The 18,668-nt window shown below is 44.0% G+C and overlaps 1 protein-coding gene and 1 non-coding gene across 7 annotated transcripts in view; one reads left to right on the top strand and one right to left on the bottom strand.

Moving 5' to 3' along the window:
- KIAA1549 (KIAA1549 ortholog) overlaps window positions 1-18,668 on the bottom strand; it is a 217,243-nt gene that overhangs the window by 102,620 nt on the left and 95,955 nt on the right. The gene's annotated exons all lie outside the window — the stretch shown is intronic.
- Window positions 16,399-16,476, top strand: TRNAV-UAC (transfer RNA valine (anticodon UAC)). The gene has a single exon. It is a non-coding gene; the product is annotated as a tRNA-Val (tRNA).

The raw sequence follows: 18,668 nt of genomic DNA, 5'->3' as shown, positions 1-18,668 counted from the left end.
CTGCAGGCAACCCCAGCAGCAACACAACTGGGAACAGGTAGAAGGGTGCACTTGCCTGGGAGAAAACTTGCACTACCCAGCAGAACAGCACTGGGATTGGGCTTGATCCCAGTGCTCGAGTCCACACGAGCAGCCCTACATGGGTAAAGCTGTGCAAGCCCAGGTAGGGCTGCTCCTGTGAACAGCCCCACTGTCTTGTATTCATTGCAAACACTTGCAAGGATAAAGGATATGGATCCTACTTTGATAGGGACAAGGAGGTGTCATAAAGCAGGTCTGTGCTTTGTTGATAGGGACAAGGAGGTGTCATAAAGCAGGTCTGTGCTTTGTTGATAGGGACAAGGAGGTGTCATAAAGCAGGTCTGTGCTTTGTTCCCATTGAGCAGCCAACAAGGCTGCTACCATCCATCTTACCAAAGTATTAACGCTCATAATTCTGACTAGGTCCCATGGTTTTGTACAATTTTTCTATGGACATACATTTTTTAATATATAGGAGGGCAAAACAAGTTTGCCAATGCTGAAGAATAAAAACTGGAAGAAAGTGGAACATTCTTTCTCACCTGAACTCAGATTACTATGAAGAATAGAATGACAGAGAAAATTGTTGGTCATAGATTAGGCAACGTGAATTGGGTAGAGAAGAATGCTAATGAAGCCTCAGCTGAGAGTTGCTTTAGAGCAGGGAGTATGAAAGAGGTTGAACTCTTTTCCTTGTTAGCCTTGGGGAACATGCTCGTTATGACAGATGGCTATTAGGCATGTGCAATATAATAGCCTCTTATTCAGTCCAGTGATGAGAAAGAGGGTGGGCAGGGTATCAAGTGAATGCCTTCAACTATATCCACTCTTTGATGCTTTCAGAAATGGTCCCTATTACTGGTTGTTGCTGCCTATCTTTTACACTGCATTGCTTCTGCCATCTCCAGTATGACCTTGGAGTTTAGGGTTTCCTGCAAACCATTTCAATTATTTACCTGGCATGTAATAGAGCTTTGTTATATTGGAAAATTATTCTCCTTCAACAAATACTGAGCTGAACCCCTCCCTCATCACCCTTGAGACTTTGGTTCGGTAGTGCAACCTAAATGGAGAAAGTTGCAGAAGCGATTAAAATGCATTCATTTTTCTGTACCCCTATGCTATGTTCCTCTTTATGTACATTATCAGTATGCTCTTTACAACCAACCTGTAAGGAAGACCAGCATTATCCCTAGGTAGTGTAGTAGTTAGCGTAGGACTGGGGAGACCAAGGTTCAAATCTAAACTCATCCATGAAGCTCACTATCGCTCAGCCTAACCTACCTCACAGGGCTGTTGTGAGGATAAAAATGCAAGAAGAGCCTTTCTGGATCAGGCCCATGGCCTATCTAGTCTAACACTCTGTTTCCCACCGTGGCCCACCAGATGCCCTGGGAAGCTACACAAGCAGGAGATGAAGGCAAGTCCTGCCATTGCTCCCCTACAACTGGTATTCGGAGGCATCCACCTCTAAAAGGATGCCTCTAAATGTACATCCTGCCTGATAAAAGGGGAGTGGGAAGAATCATGTACGGCAGCCTTGGAGGAAAGGGGGAATATGAATGTAGTAAATAAATGCTACAAATAGGGGCCGGCTAACCTAGGTCCCTCTAGTGACATCATAGCAGAGATTTTGAACTTGGGCAGGGGTTTTCAAACTTGGGTCCCCAGAAGGCTCCCCACAAAAGGCCTTTGTGGCTGGAGATGACAGGAGATATAGTCCAACCATACCCAGGGACCCAGGTTTGAGAACCCTTGGATTAATGGCTTCCTAGGCCACATTGTTAACTGTTACACTAAAGTAGCAGCCTAAGAGACTCTCCACGAGACTATTCCTCATCTCTGTCATTTCCGTGAGACTATTCCTCACCCCTGTCATTTCATGATAACACTATGCTAGTTTGCATAAGACAGGTTGCTTTTAAGCCATTAAAGGGCTGGAGCCTCACATCTATTTAACATTAATGCTTCCATCCAGACTCTACAGAGTTGATCTCTTGTGGCAGTCTGACAAACACATCCATTAAAGAAGCCGATGAATGGTGGAAGAGTGGGTAATTTGGCACTCCTGCTATAATATGTCCCAGAATATTAATTTTAGGTTTTTTACATATTCAGGTCATGTGATCCCCTTAATGGACATGCTGCACTAAAAGGGTTCCATCAGTACAGAGAAAAATATCTTAAGAACTGTGCTCATTCATTGATTGCCCCCCCCCAAAAAAAGTGTGTATGTGGGGGTGGGAGGATTTAGTTGAGTTGTTTTAAGTTCCTGACAGGACTATTTATTTCATCTTTGTTGCAAGCCCAAATGTCAGTACTTTAACCACACACACACACAAGCAAAATTAAACAAATTCCTGCAGAGAAGGTACGTACACAAAGGGGGGGAAAGGATGCACAAACATCACCCTGACAACTCTTTTGTTTTTTAACCCTCATTAGAGAGAAAATTATACTCCATCTCTCAAAGTAAAGTATTTATTCACAGCACCAAGCTTTTCCTTTCCCCACCCCACAACTAAAGCATTTATTCAGTCCTAGCAATACACATGTAGTCTGATGAGCTGGATAAAGTGTCACACTTATATCAAGCTTATTGTACTTTATTTTGTAAACTGCCTAGAAATTGTGCAGTATAAGAATGCAAGGAAGGAAGGATGATCTTGGTTCAGAATCCCCAATCAGCGATGAGGTTCACTGGGTGACCAAGCCCAACCAATGGGCTGCTTCAAATGTCACGTGGAACCTAGGTTAGAGCTGGGCTCTGTGCAATTCTCCTGAACAGCAGCATAGGGAGGCTGGCGGCGGCCTGTGTGCAGCCACTGCTGCGGCCCCTTGGCCCCGACCCCCGTGTCTGGCATCAGACGTGGGGCTCCGGCTAGCCATGCCCCCGCATCTGACGTCAGATGCGGAGGACGTGGTCTCCCTCCCAAAAGGAGCCACGCGGTCCCATTTGGAAGGGAGATTGACCCACGCTGTGTCTGGCAGCGTGGGCTGGAGCGACTCTCCCTGCCTTCAAGGAATGGAAAGCCGTTCCGGCAGCACTGCCAATGCAGTGCGGGCCGATCTCTCTCCTAAACGGGGCCATGTGGCCCCGTTTGGGAGGGAGATCAATTGGCCCCACTGTGTTGGCAGCGAGACCAAGAGCAGCTCTCCCTGCCTTTAAGGCAGGGAGAGTCGCTCTGGCTGTGCTGCCAATGCAGCGCAGCCGATTTCGGCTCCAAACATGTCCACGCAGCCCCGTTTGGGACTGAAATAACGCCCCACCTGTATCTGAGATTGGTGGCGGCCCGGGTTCTTTGAACCCTTTCGCCCAGTGGTGGCTCCAGCCCTGCTCCTGAACCTTGGGAACATGCACTCCGCCCTCCCATCCCCATGCAAATGTCTGCTTTCTATCTAGGTTAAAATAAATCAAGATTGGTTGTGTCGTCCAAACCCAGCATATTCTAAACCACTTGCTTCAAATAGCCTGAGATCTATATCCAAAATTTTAAGTGAGTATTTGGAGCGTGTGTTTAGGAGGCATTCACACCAAGGGATGGGCCGAGAATGTGTCAGGATGTCTGTGGAGAATATCTTTATGGGCACACTCTTGGTGTGCCCTCTCCTTCGGGGCCAATGTCATTTGACGTGTTCTGGAGTGTGATTTGAAGGCCCAACTGAAGAGATACCTCAGTACTCAACTCAGTGTAGAAATGTTGCCACATACTACAAAGTTTTAAAACAACTGCTAAAGACGATAGGCAAAATATCAGTTGTGGGCATGTGGGTTTTTTATTATTTAATTATTATTCATTCTATTTTTATTTCATGTTATTTATTTTCATTTTGTTATATAGTGTTTTGATGTGTTTATTTTGTTTCTGCTTTTTATTATTTATTTATTATTTTTATTTGTTTGACTGTTTTAATTTATATACCGCCTGACTCCAAATTCTCTAGGCAGTTTACAAAAATAAACAAAATAAAATCAGAATAAAACCAACAATTAAAATTTAAAACATTCAAAGATCACCACAATTAAAAAAATTAAAAAGCAATTAGAAATTTAAAACATTCAGATATTATTAAAAGCCTGGCTAAAAAAGAAGAATGAATCTTCCCATTCATTCAGTGTTCTGTTTTCCTTGGAAAAAGAAACAGTGCAATCTTTTACTACTGAGTCCAGTCCAGAGCTCCATCACACAGCCACCTCCTCTAGTGGCCATTTTTCACTTATAATCCCCACAATGGATCACCATTATTCTAGACATTGTTAGAAAAAACAATGGTCAACCGTTGATAAATGAGAAAAGTTACCAGAGATGACAGCTCTGCAATGAAGCTCTGGATCAGGACCAAGAGCAGGAATACACTGGAACTGTTCACATGATTGAAAACTGGGTAGAAGTGTCCTACCCAGCTTTGGGTGTTGTCTGTGCTCCCATTTTGTCATCATGTGTGAGGGGAAAACAAGGTAGGAGGAGCTGGCAGTGATAATTAGCTAGCTTCCGGCTGGGTTGGAGAGCTCCATCCTACCTAGCAGATGTACCCAGCTGCTGAGATAGGGAGGGAAAAACCCTAGCTAGCTGATGATCATCGCTGGTGCCTTCTACTTTGTTTTCCCCTCATTCTTGATCTCAAAACGGCAGGATACACAGCTCCCAAAACTGGGAATGATGCTTTTGCTACCCAGTTTTCAATCGTGTGAATGGGCCTACTGTTACTAAAAACAACAACCCAGAATGGGGGTTCCAATGAAAATGGACACAAATGGGCCCCATTCCAATGGAACCCGCATTTGCTGCCATAAGTTCTAGAGTGTATCTATTCCTTTCAGAATGAATGACAATGGATATGAATGGGATCCATTTATATCAGTGTTCTCTCTAACAGAGATTCCCAGATGTTGTTGACTACAACTCCCATAATACCCAAGCAAAGGTTATTGCAGCTGGGGATTCTGGGAGTTGTAGTCAACAACATCTGGGAATCCCTGTTAGAGGGAACACTGATTTATATCCATTTCCATTCACTCCTAAAACAAATGTTCACAACTACTAAAAATTCACAGTGATCATCAGACTGCAAAGGAAAGATAATATTATTAAATCCAACAAGAATTCACCTAGGCCAACAGTTTGTTTGGTTATCCATCTATTGGGCCAATAATTTCATGGCATGCTAGACACTTGGATGTTTGGATGTCTTCAAATTAAATCCAACACAAATTTGATATGAAACTTAACAAAAGAAGATTCCCTGCACATGTACATTTTATCACCTTCTCCATATGTTTAAGTAGCAAATTATTTAAAGTTGCTATACAAAAACAAATTTGATTTTTCCACACAATGAGCAGTAAAGTGATTAGCTGCAATAATATGTGCAAGCATGTTTAATGAGAGCAAGGGGGAAAACCATTAAGGAAACCCAATTTAATTTGCCTGTGACAGGCAAAATAATATCTGCTTTCATTCATCAATTTCAGATGAATTTTCATGATGATTAGAAAATATCCATGTAACAGTCACACAACTTGAAAAGCCACTTCAAATCTATACGGCTTTGAAACACACCACTTTAGGAAATTACACAAGAAGTGGTACTACAAGAAGGAACTTTAATCATGCATTTTCTTTTACGTTAGCAATTCCCACTATTGCAAACTTTGAATAAACTTTTCCTAAAACAGCTGTCATTCACACAACAAGCTTAGCCCCTTTAGAAACTTGAGAGCATTAGGAGATCTTTCTTAAGTACTAAATTCCAATTCACGATACATTGCAAAAGTGTAATTATACAGTGGTTTGTGCATACATAATTAAAGGCAAGATATCGAGGCATGCTATGTGTTATCTGATACTAGATTAAATTCAGTATATAAAAGTACAGTCATCATTTCTTAATTCACATGTCTTCTAATCCATCAACCTCTGGGCAATACAGGATACCCTCGTTAATCGTGGGTCCAGCAGTTTCGCGTATCTGTGGTTACTTCATTAGCACCCAACCTCAGTATACGCAGAAAAAATGTGGGGGATTAAACCCTCATATGTCATGAGTCATGGGTGGCCAGAAATTACCTTGGAGGAAATTTCTGGCCATCATTTTGCTTTCAGGAGTCATTTTATAGCTCACTTGCCACAAAAAACAGGGCAAAAAGATCTATTTTCAGCTGATTTTCGGAATGGTAGACTACTCGGGAGCATGGTAGGGCAATTTGGGGGGCCATTTTGGGGGAGGGAACAGCTATTTTTGGCCTATTCTTGGCAGATTTTGGGTACTCTGGGAACCTAAACCCCCGATTCCCATAGCCCCAACGTTTCATCACTACCATTCATTCATTCATTCATTCGATTTCTATACTGCCCTTCCAAAAATGGCTCAGGGCGGTTTACACAGAGAAATAACAAATAAATAAGATGGATCCACCCCCCACCGTGGAACGGAACCCCCATGAATAATGAGGTTCTCCTGTACTCTCTGGATAGAACAGGAAATAATCTTGAGTTCTGCCTCAACTAGAGATGTGGGCTTTCCAGAAAAGTTTGAACTGGAAAATTTTCTGGGGGGTAATTCCCATCCAAATTTCCCCTCATTTGAATAAAATTTCCAATTTATCTTCCAACACCCCCCCCCAACAAAACACTAGGAAAATTACAGCCACACCCTTGACTGTCTTCATCAGCCAACTGAACCCGTTACAGTTTGTCCAGGTTCCTCTTAAGGTACAACACCCAGAATGGGACACAGTACTCCAGATGAGGTCTGACTAGCGTGGAAACCTCTTTTCGTGAAATATAGTAAAGAAGTCCGGCCAACATGTCTTAGAAAGCAGTTCCACATTTGGGGCATTATTACGGAAAAGACTCTCTCTCATAGTGACCCCTTTAACCTCCCAAGGTGGGGACACTTGAACAAGAGCCTCAGATGTAATATGAACTCAACGAGCAGGGACAGAGTGTGTCAGTTGAAGGAAAAATTGTGTTCATGGAACATAACCATAGTCAGCTAAATTTTGGTTGGGCTTAGGTGTTATTGCGTTTGGTGAATTGAGGAATACTGTTGAGTTTAATCCAGAGATGTGGGGCAAAAGGTTTTCCAGAAACATTTGCCAAACTTAATTTTTCTGTGGAAAATTTCCATTTCTAAAATTTTTATTTAGCTACTTGAAAGACTTGGGATACAGTGAGGAAAAATTAATGTGGTGGGAGTGTTCTTTTTACTGTATAAACAGGTCAAATAACATGCCAAATCAGATTGTAATCAATTTTGGGCATGAGGAAAAATTGTATTTTTTTTACTAATTGTATTTTTTTTTAGATTTTTAAAAAAACAAAATCTGATTTAGGATGTTATTTTACCTATTTATACAGTAAAAAGAACACCTCCACCATATTAATTTTCTGTGTCCAGTTCTGGGTGTTGCACCTTAAAGGGAACCTGGACAAACTGTAACGGGTTCAGAGGAGGCTGATGAAGACAGTCACGGGCACATATACACGTTTAACAGGCAAATGTTTGAATTTTCTATTTTATTTTTTTTTACAATGAGAGACTATAATTTATTTTCGCGGCATTAAAAAATTAAATGTAGGTGACATTTTTTTACCATGTCATAACAAAGGCAATTCTATGCAGCTTACATAGATGCCTGAACGTTTATCAATACATGAATAACTATTATACTGTACAATATAGTTTTTGAAATTATATTGATTCAGTGAGTATTTCAGTTAAGCAGTTAATGTGATTGATTACAATATTGCCTTTGAGCAGCCAAGTTCTTCCATTTTGCCCTTCAAAATATAATTAGTAAAAAAATACAGTCTATCCAATATGCTTTTAAGTCATTCATAATTTGTTAGGACTCTCTAAAAATGATTGGCCGTTAATATTTAGTTGCCCAAAGATCTGTTAGATGAACTTTTCATAACCCAAGTAATTCTGCCAGCTATCTTAGATAGCTTTAAAAAGGGATTAGACATAATGAAAGGCAATTATGTCAATAGCTACTAGTACTACCTCCAGGTCCAGAGGCAGAATTGCAGGGCAGCAATGGCATGAGAGGGGCACACCTTCATCTACTGCTTGTGGGATTCCCAGAGGCATTTGGCTGGCCACTATGGGGACAGGATTTTGGACAGGTCTCTGGCCTAATCCAGCAGGGCTTTTCTTATGTGCCATTAAGCCCAAAGAGTTGCAAGCGCCCTTGATCAGAGGTCAATTATCTTATATATAATCCATACCTTTATCCAAACATCTGGATCATCTTGATGATTGGCCCATAGCTCAGCAGTAGTGCATCTGCTTAGCATGCAGAAGGTCCCAGGTTCAATCCCCAGCATCTCTAGGTAGAGCTGAGAAAAAGTCCTGCCTAAAGTCCTGGAGAGCTGCTGTCAGACTATACTGGCCTGGTCTATCTCAGTAGACAGCAGCTTCCTATGTTTCTATTAATCCAATGGCCCATGTCACTCCTTGGGACAAGTATTTCATCCTATCAAAATAGCATTGCCAATTAACGACACACTTTGGGTTTTCTCAAAGGAAATTTCACACTTTAAAACACACACACACACACACACACACACACACACACGTACTACTAAAGCTCTTGAATTATCATTCACACAAAGGTTAATATTGGGGATGGTAGACAATGGGGCTATTCTCACGTGCAGGCAATCTGAGCATCCAGCAAAGAGAAATGGATAGTCTGCAGGGGAGGTAAGCTTTTAAAGGCTCCCTGCCCTCGCCCCTTGGAACCCTTTCTCGTGATCGTGAGAAAGGGCTCAATGTAAGCCATGATTTTTGTCAAGCAGCAGGCATTTCTTCAAGATAACGCAATTTCAGATACAGCTGGCAGCCATTTGTGTGACTGCCCATTTCAGAAGGTCTCATATGGCCATGTGAGCCTATGCCCAAGGACAGCTGTATGTTGGAATTAGCCCCTAAAACATTTGGATAAGGGCATGTTTAGAAAACTCACTGCAAGAGGAAGAATGCTGTTCTCCACAGCCACAGGACACCTTTAACTACTGCCATCAAGGACCTATAGTTATAAAATCAGGTTTGAATTATGTGTCAGAGTGTTCTCTTTTCTAAAAGGCAAAAGTGATAAAGTGGGAAAGGGGAGAAATCCCACCCAGTAACCTATAGCAGGAGGTACAGATCTTACATTCTTAAGACAAGATTGCAATAGGTTTTATTTATCAGTATCCAAATACTAATAAATCAGTTATAGCACAAGTACTGCTTGTGGCCTTGACTATTCAGAGACCATGCTTAGCGTTGCTCAGAGTATGACATCATTTCCTGGCAACTTAAAACCACGAGGAAAAACAGCCTGCCTTTTTCTACCCACACAACTACTTTTAATGATTCCATAATAATGCTTTGATATTAGAAAAGTCTGTGAAGCTTTCACTTCACAGATGACTGAATTTATGGCTTCATTCACAGTGTAGACACAGCCATATCAGCCTGGCACACAGAATGCTCCAATACCCACAGAAAGCAGCAGATTTCGATTTGCAAAGTGTGGGCAGGAAAAGTAAAGTTAAAGAAAATAATTGTTTTCAGTAGCAGCAATTTCCGTTATGAAAAATAAAAGCCACTCAGGAACCATACTACCAATGAATATTTTCTTTACTGGAACATGTTGAAAAGACTGGAGATGTTTAAACAATACAGCTGAAGAAATTCCTACTGCATTAAGATAATGCAGACAGAGAAACACTGGACACTTATAAAAAGTGTTTTCACTTCACAATAATTTATTCTACTCTGTCCTCTCTGCCACCTCCAGCCGCAGGAGGTAAGGATGTGTAAAACAGCAAAATTCAGACCACAGTTCGAATCCAACCAGCACAGTTCAGGTGGTCCGAGTTCGAACTGGACTGGCCTCCAAAAGGGTGGGGCAGTCCGAGTTCGAACTGGACCAGCCTAAAAATCGGGCTAATGGTTGGTTTGGGGATATACTTGTAAAGGGGAATCCAGCGAGGATACCCCTTTACAAGTAAAGGGGGCATGCCTTACCCTAAAGGCCCGGGGCTGGGAGGCGAGATAAAGGGGGACTTGGTAACTTAGTGGAGGTCAATGTGGAGGTGGTGGAAACACCAGCGCCAGTGGGGGGCAATGGCAGGGGCTCCTCCAAGCCCCCCGCCAGCCTCCTGGAGGACAGTCGAGGCTGCCCTTCAGGAGGCTGGGGGGGGGGGCTTGGAGGAGCCCCTGCCACCACCGCCAATATCTCCGCCATCTCCTCCACCTCCTCAGCAGTCTCTGCTAAGGTACAAAGTTCTCTTTTCCTCACACACACCCATCTTTTAGGAGAGGGAATGCCCCCTTTACTTGTAAAGGGGAATCCTCACTGGGTTCTCCTTTAGAAGTATATCCCCAAACCAGCCCACGAACCAGTTTGGCCCAGTTAGATGGCTGAACTGGACCCGGTGTGGCCAAACCCAGAACCGAACCGGCTCGGTTCGAATCCGGTCCAGATTCGAACTGAAAGCAAAACTGGTTCCATGAACAAATCTGCTCGGGCAAGATGCCTCTAAATACCAGTTGCAGGGGAGCAGCAATAGGAGAGAGGGCATGCTCTCACCTCTTGCCTGTGGACTCCTCAGAGGTATCTATCTGGTGGACCAGTGTGGGGAACAGGATGTTGGAGTAGATAGGCCTTTGGCCTGATCCAGCAGGGCTCTTATGTTCTCTTTTGTCGTGGCTGGGGGCTCCTGTGTGTGAAGCAGCTGTGCATAGTACAGAACACATCAAAGGTTTCTAAGGAAATCTATGCAAAGAGAGATCCAATCTAGAAGTTCTGTCAGTCAAAACTACATCTATCCCCTTCAGGGTGTAGCTCATTGGCAGAGCATCTACTTTTTATGCTGAAGGTACTGGGTTCAATCTCTGGCATTTCCACATAGGGCTGGAACCTTGGAGAAGCTGCTGCCAGTGAGTGTAGACAATACTGTGCTAGATAGACCAATAGTCTGATTCTATATAAGGCAGCTTCCTATGTTCCTATGTTTCAGGGGATATGCTGTGAACCATATGCTATGCTTCAGTTGATATGCCATGTTTGTTAGGAAAGGTGGTATACAAATTAAACAATAAATAAAAAATAGTAATAAATCTTTTGCCCATCCCTGACCTATTGCAATTAACTACCAAATGTAGAAGCTTTTATTGTAGAAAGCATGGGGAATGTGGAGTGTACCGTGTATCTGAAAACCAGCAGGCGTCTTTGTACTCAGCCAAACTAGGAGAAGCGGCTGGTGTTCTCCAAACATGTGAAACAATAATCCGATCCCAGTAAAACAGAACAGACTACAAGAGGGTCGAGCTCTGCACAGCCGATTATTTGGTAAAGTTATTTCACTTCAAACTTAAAAGCTATGACTAAGCTGCTTTTGTGAGGATTAAGAAAAAAACAAGCAAGTCTTGTGTTTAGAGCGCTTTCCATTTTTCTCTCCTGTAAAATCAGTTTATCTGATTAAAGCATTACCTATGAAGAAAAAGAAAGGGAAAGGCTTCATAAAAGTAGGCAGCAAAATAAGACCGGCATGCTCTCGACCCATCCAAGGAACAAGGAAACACCTTCAATGGCAACTTAGAGATGTCTGCTTTTAAATATTTTATTTGAATTGGGTGGTTAAGTCATTATTTAACACCCAAAAATCTGTGCAAGCTTCGCCTGAACTACTTCCTTGTCTGGAAATCTTCAGTTCAGAAAGACTGTCCTCAACTGTCCTTCAGAATACCAAGCATGGAATAAATTCATTTGCTGATTGGCAATAGTTCTCTAGGCTTTGAGATATGGGTCCTTTTCAGCCCTACCAGGAGATGCCAACGATTGAACCTGGGACTTTCTGCATGCAAAGCTGATGCTCTACCATTGAGCAATGGCCCCTCACCAGCCTGCTTAAGGCTTAATGCTGCAAAGTGCATCTGCTTTGCTTTTGAAGGAAGTTGGATAGCTGGATGGTCAGTTGTCTTTGATGTCATAGCAAAGAGTGATATACCAAGGAGTGATGCCAAGAAGCAAAACAGAACAAGCAAATATTGGAAAATATAATGTACTTCTATCAGCTATACACCCAAGAAAGAGAAAAACTAGGACAACTGCTTCAAAAACAACTGCACAAAGACCCACTTAACTTGACAAGTCTCTCATTTCAATCTCTGTGGTCTAGTTCAGTCATCACCAAGGGGGTAGAATATTGATTAAATCCCTCAGTTATGTAGGGTAATATGTCAACTAACTTAACGCTGTATTATCTAGCACAGGGACATTTTGAAGGTGTACAATCAGGACTAGCTTGGTTTCTAACGTATTATAAATATATATAGCTAGGCCAGGCGCAGAGCATACGCGTCTCTTATTCTCCCGCCTGCCTGCCCACTGCCACTGTTTTCTTTCCCCGCTTGCCTGCTGCCACCGCCGTATTCTTTCCCCACCTGCCGCCACCGTTTTCTTGCCCCGCCCACCTGCTGCTGTCATTTTCTTCCCCCACCTGCCTGCTGCCTTCTCCCTCACCGCCATTTTGTTTCCAGCCTCACCCACAAGCCTGTCCTCTGGCACTGTCACGCTCCTCTCCCCCTGCCGGCAGCTGACTTGTGAACTCTCGTGAGAGCTGCCACACATGGGATTTGCAATGGGTATGCCTTAGAGAAATATATATAGAGAATCTGTGAGGCACCTTGCTGAGGCAACTAATGACTCAAAGTCTTAGTAGCTGTATTCATCCTTCAGAAAAAGAAATGCAGTGCAAGTATGGCTCTTTAATTGGACCAAGTAATGGTCAAAATAAGGCAAGCACAGGCTTAGAAATTACACAGGACTCTTCAGTGCATGTAGCTATCAGATACTGTCAAATACTGCAAGATCAAACACTACTGCAACATCACTGGATGTGACCAGTAGTTCCCTCTAAAGCGTGCGTACATGCCTGCACTCACAAGGTTTTTTTGATGCCTGCTCAGTTAATTTTAGATCCCGCTCAGGTTGAATCAGGAAGGCCCCATTCTGAATGTAAGTGCGCACATTGCCTTGATATTCCTGCCCAGAACAAAACTCATTCCGCACACAGATGAAAAAAATGAGAGAGACATGCCAATGCTGAATATCAATTACTCAGCACACAACTGCAAACTGAGAGAATATTCACCACCAAAATTCACTAAGGAGAATATGGACAAGGAGTGGAATTATTTCAGCTTAACAGTTACAGTCAATGTTCCACAAAGCAAGAAACAAAGAGGTTTAAACAGGAAGTATATTAATGATTACAAACCTACTGACCTTCACTCATTATTACTGTGCATGTCTTTGTGCAGAGTGAAAGCTGCCCATGAGAGAAGAGGTCCAAAGCTTAAGAAGGAAAAGCTGCAGCAACTTTTAAATAACATACACAAAGTTGCAACATGGTAACTAAGACTACAAGCCTAGCACAATTCTTTGGAAGTAAGTGCCATGGAAATCAAAGAAATTTATTTCCAATTAAAAGTGGTTGGATTCGGGAGGGATAAATATGCTCGTCTTTCAATTTCTGGAGTTCTGCAATTAAAAACCTAGCATAGGTCACAAGCCAGACACTGGAAGTATCCTAAAACCTTCAAAATGCTATTTTATTCCCAAAGTAGGTCGTCGTTCTCATGACCAGCCCTACCTGGGTAGGACAAGGTAAGCCCAGGTAGGGCTGGTCAGCTGCACCCCCAGAATTGGTCCTGATCCCACCACTCCTCCTCTGGGTAGCGCTGATCCTCTACCCAGGCTTAAAGTGAGGTAGGAGGCCAAGTGCGTGCCTCTAAGTTCATTTAGTGGTCAGTCTTCACTGCTGGTAGCTGCTCCCAGTCTGCTGTCAGCCATCTTTGTCATAGAGCCAAGGGAAAGGAGTGGCCAGGCAGCATGGTGCTTTCACAATACACTGCACTGATCATGTGGTACATTGTAGGATACCTGGCAGCCCTGGCTTCCTTCCCACCTGATTACTGCTAGGCTCGCCACCCAAACTGCTTGTGTGGGCGCATGGGCGGTGGAGCCCTGGTCATGTGGAAGCAGGAAGCTAGGTCCTTGCCTTCCCTCCAGTTCCCCGCCGTTTAGCCATGGGCATAACCTTGAGATCTTTCCCCCCTCTCTGTATCTACACCCATGGCTTAAGCTGCTACCCTAAACACACTTCTTAGAAAATAAGTCCTATTCAAAACCACTGCACCAACGTGAAGATTAAAACATGAAACTCTTAGCTAGGTCTTTTCTGGATGCTTCATATTAATGGCTTTGATTATCAATACCATCTAAACGGTGGTTGTATCCAATTTAAAATTTCATTATGAAGTGTTATACACAGGATTGTTTCTCTGAACACTGCTTAAAACTTCACTGGTCACACACACACACACACACACACACACACACACACACACAGATTAGCAGCTAGAAAAAGCTTCAGCTCCCGATGAATACTGCCAGTCCTGCCAGCTAAAAACAAAACAAACAAAAAAAGAAACAAAGAGACCTTAAAAGAGTGGAGTTCACAGGTGCCAGGATTCAGGAGCTTCAGCATTCCGTAAAAGGCCAGTTACATAAATCAAAGCCACTGAAATTAATGAGATTGCCAGTAACAATTTTTAATACAGCTCCCTCGTGTACTCTTCCATGTCAATGAATCCAAACTATTGAATGTTGTGTGTCACCAAGTCTACGGAGGAATAATGAAGGCAGCAGTCTGCCCTTGACATGTGCTGTGGGGAGCCTGTGGGGTGTGTGCATTGTATTGGTGCATTCTGAGGATATTTGTGTATTCAGTGCCATTCTGAATGCAATTTAAGTTGATAATGGAATTCTTATTGTGTTGTGTTCTGCCTTTTTTATTTGAAAACTGTGGCAGTGCAAAGCCTCTAGGCCCAAGAATATTTCAGTCAACTGAACTGTCTCTGGTACCTGCCAAAATGTCCCTATTTTTCCATTCACCTGAATGGGAAAATAGGGACAGGCTGGAAGGTATGCTCTGCCTCCCTTCAAACACACACTTAATTTAAATTATTTTTTTAAAAAACAACAACAACGCCACTGCTAAAAGAACAAAGAGGAGGAAAATATTAGGCCACTGAATGCAAGCATTTTAGAGATGAGAGAACAGCCACACTTAATCAGAATTTTAGGAAAGCTTGTTTCCATATATATTTTTGCCATGTAATAACTCTTGCTTTGGCTTGCCACTCTACATCACTGAAGCTACTTGAAAAAATGTTAGTTCTTTGAAACCAACCACCATTATGGTATAGCTGCAAACAAAACCTATCCCTCTCTGCCATCTCCATGCTTACCAGAAATATTTTAAACTAGCTGGCCTGGGTGCAGAGCATCTGTGCCTCTAGTTCTCCCTTTTTACTCCCCCATCCTCCTCCCCCCACCCATTCTTGGCTCTCCCCCCATTCTCACCCCCTCCCGCCGCCACCACCTTCTCTTCTCCACACCGCTGCCGCCTTCTCTCCCCCTCCTGGCAGCTTGCTTGCAAACTCTCATGAGAGTTGCAACACACAGGATTAGCCACGGGTACATCTTAGCAAATTATATATAGAGATGGACTCTGGACTGACCAGAACTCATCCGCCGCACAATGGAGCAGAAGATTGGTAAATACTGCAATGCATCGCCCAGGGACGCAGCAAGGTTGGAGTGGGCCCTGGGACAAAAAGTGAAGATGGGCCCCTGCCTTCCCTGCTGTCTTACATAGGAATATAGGAAGCTGCCGTATAGCAAGCCAGATTATTGGCCCATCTAGCTCAATATTGTCTACATTGACTGGCAACTGCTTCTCCAAGGTTGCAGGCATGAGTCTCTCCCAGCCCTACCACAAGATACCAGGGAGTGAACCGGGGACTTTCTGCGTGCAAGCAGATACTCTACTACTGAGCTACAGCCCCACCCCCTAAGAGGTATATATTAGAGCAAAAAGAGCTCATTTGTATTCACCATCCAAACGCAAATCAATGTGGATCCTGCTAAGTAAAGAGGACAATTCATGCTTGCTAGCACAAGACCAGCTCTCCACCCTTTCTTTGGAGGAAAGTCTTCTTCAGAGGCGAGAAGGGCAGAGGAAAGAACAAGCCGAAACAACCCAATCAACCCAAATGGCAGGCCCCTGTCCCTCAGAGGCCCAAAGACATTTGCCCCCCACCTTGTTCAACTGCAGCTATGTCCTGGCCACACCGCTTCTCATAAAGATACAAACCAAAAGCAAACCCCCTAAAGAGAGTCAGATTATTGTGGGATTTGGGGAAGAATGCGTTCATGTTCACATTTACATTCGAACTGCTCAAGGAGTGGTCCTCAATGTATGATGTGGGCCTCTGTGAGGTGCAAGCTATTCCTAGGAAAGGAACCCAGGGGATGGGGCCATAGCTCAGTGGTGGAGCATCTGCTTTACATGCAGAAGGTCCCAGGTTCAATCCCTGGCATCTCCAGGTAGGGCCGGGAAAGACTCCTGCCTGAAACCCTGGAGAAGCCTCTGCCAATCAGTGTAGGCAATACCGAGCTAGATGGACCAATGGTCTAACAACTTGGTATAGGGCAGCTTCCTATGTTCCCATGCACAAGATCCTTCCTGACCTTGCAGAACAGTTTGAATGCTGTGACTGGGTCCAATTTTCAGTCCCCTGCGACATGACTGAGAGGGGATTTCTCTCTTGGTCCCAAGTGCTTCTTGGTTTTCTTCAATTTCTTCTACCTTGAAAAACATTTGAAAAGACTGCTAAAGTCTTTACGGTCTGTCCTACTTCTTTACATAACTCCATGAAGCGCTGAGAAAGCAGCCAGCGGGGATTATCCTTGTGGGCTGTCCTTTTTTGCCCCACCACAAAGAATTATGGTCCCAACAGATCCATTTGATAGCTTCTGACTTGGCAGAATATGACAGATTTTTTTTTTTTCCAGCAGCAGGCACCAGAATTTGGAAAATTGCTGAAGAGCTCGAACATTCTACCAAACAGTCTGGAAGTCTGAAGCAGATATACATTTTTTCCCTGTAGTCAACATTTCCTCCTGTTTTCTAATCATGCTACATACTATTTTCCTGCCATCGCATGTGGTCTCAGCCCATGAATGACAAAGAGCAAGAGGCAGTCATCTTTCCTGTTCCACCTATTTCTCTGTTATATTTGAAGCCATCTTGACCAAAGGTTTTTCCCTTTATGCAGAGAGCCTCACTATGGGGTAATCTAAGAACTCCTAATCATGAAATTACTGTGGTGGTATCATGGCCCTGGATCCCAGAAACCCTCAGGTGGAAAACAAGGTGGGTTGTCCATGGAAAGAGACAGAACGAAAGGCACTGAAAACTCAGACACAGGGTGACCTTATGCCACTGGGACCGACCACCACACTGGAGGAACCCAAACCAGTACACTCAACAAGACTTGAAAATACGGCCGTGCCTCTGTCCGATAACTGAGAGACAATGTGGTGTAATGGTTAAGAGTGTTGGACTAGGACTGGGGTGAGTCAAGTTCAAGTACCTACTCAGCCAAAAAATTCACTGGGTGACTCTGGGCCAGTCACTTATCTCTCAGTCTCACCTACCTCACAGGGTGTGGACAAACATAACCACATACACCACTCTGGGCTCCTTGGAGGAAGAGTGGGATATAAAAGTAAAAAAGAATGAATCTATTTGGGCTTTCGAATGTACTCCCTGTCAAAATAAGAGCTTCTCCCTGATTGCTTTTTAAAAGAGCCTTAAGACATACCTGTTTTACTAGGTTAGCCCCCCTCACCTCAGAGATCTCTCCACCCTCACCTGAGTCGTACTCCTGCTCCTCGTCCTCCATCCCATTGCTTCCATCCCTCTTACCCCTCTTGGTCACTCCTCCATCCCTTTACTCCATCCCCCTCACCCCTCTTAGTTGTGGCTGGCACCTATTGGCCAAGCTGCAGCCTCCTATCCCCAGAGACCTTCCCATCCTCACCCCGCTCCTGCTCCTCCCAGCAGGAGCAGCAGCAGTTGACCGGGCCTTTCCTCGCTGCCACCACTGCCATGGCCGCTCGTTCCCCTCAGGCCACTGACAGGCCCAGGCTCATCCCTTTCCTGCCTGCCTCCCTCCACCAATGGCCTGAACAGCAGCAGTGGTTGACTGGGCCCTTCCTTGTTGCTGCCGCCATAGCTGCTCATTTGCCTCAGGCCGCTGACAGGCTCGGGCCCACCCCTCGCCCTTCCTTCTTTCTCTATTCCCCTCCCTTTCTCTCTCCTCCACTCGCTTTCCCCCTCTGTCTTCCCTTCCTTCCTTCCTTCCTTCCTTCCTTCCTTCCTTCCTTCCTTCCTTCCTTCCTTCCTGCCCTTTCCAGATCTTGTTTCCTCATCTAATTCACACAACGGCAGCCTCCTTCACCTGAAGGGGCTCCTTCCTCTCTCACAACCCCTCACTTCGCAGACCTCTGCCCACTATCCTTTTATATATATAGATTACAATCAAGAACATCTTCCAACCAGTAACAGTTGCATTCCAACTGACCTTAACCATCACAGGCTCCTCCTCCCTATCTACATATGGAATCCCCACTGCCCAATCACCATGGTGCTTCTGCTCGCACAGGCTCCTCCTCCTCCCTATCTGCATATGGAATCTCCACTGCCCAATCAGGTGCTTTGGCTCACAAACTC

This window comes from Hemicordylus capensis, chromosome 5 (assembly GCF_027244095.1).
Source record: "Hemicordylus capensis ecotype Gifberg chromosome 5, rHemCap1.1.pri, whole genome shotgun sequence".
NCBI classification, from domain to species: Eukaryota; Metazoa; Chordata; class Lepidosauria; order Squamata; family Cordylidae; genus Hemicordylus; species Hemicordylus capensis.
This window is presented reverse-complemented; position numbering and strand designations above follow the sequence as displayed.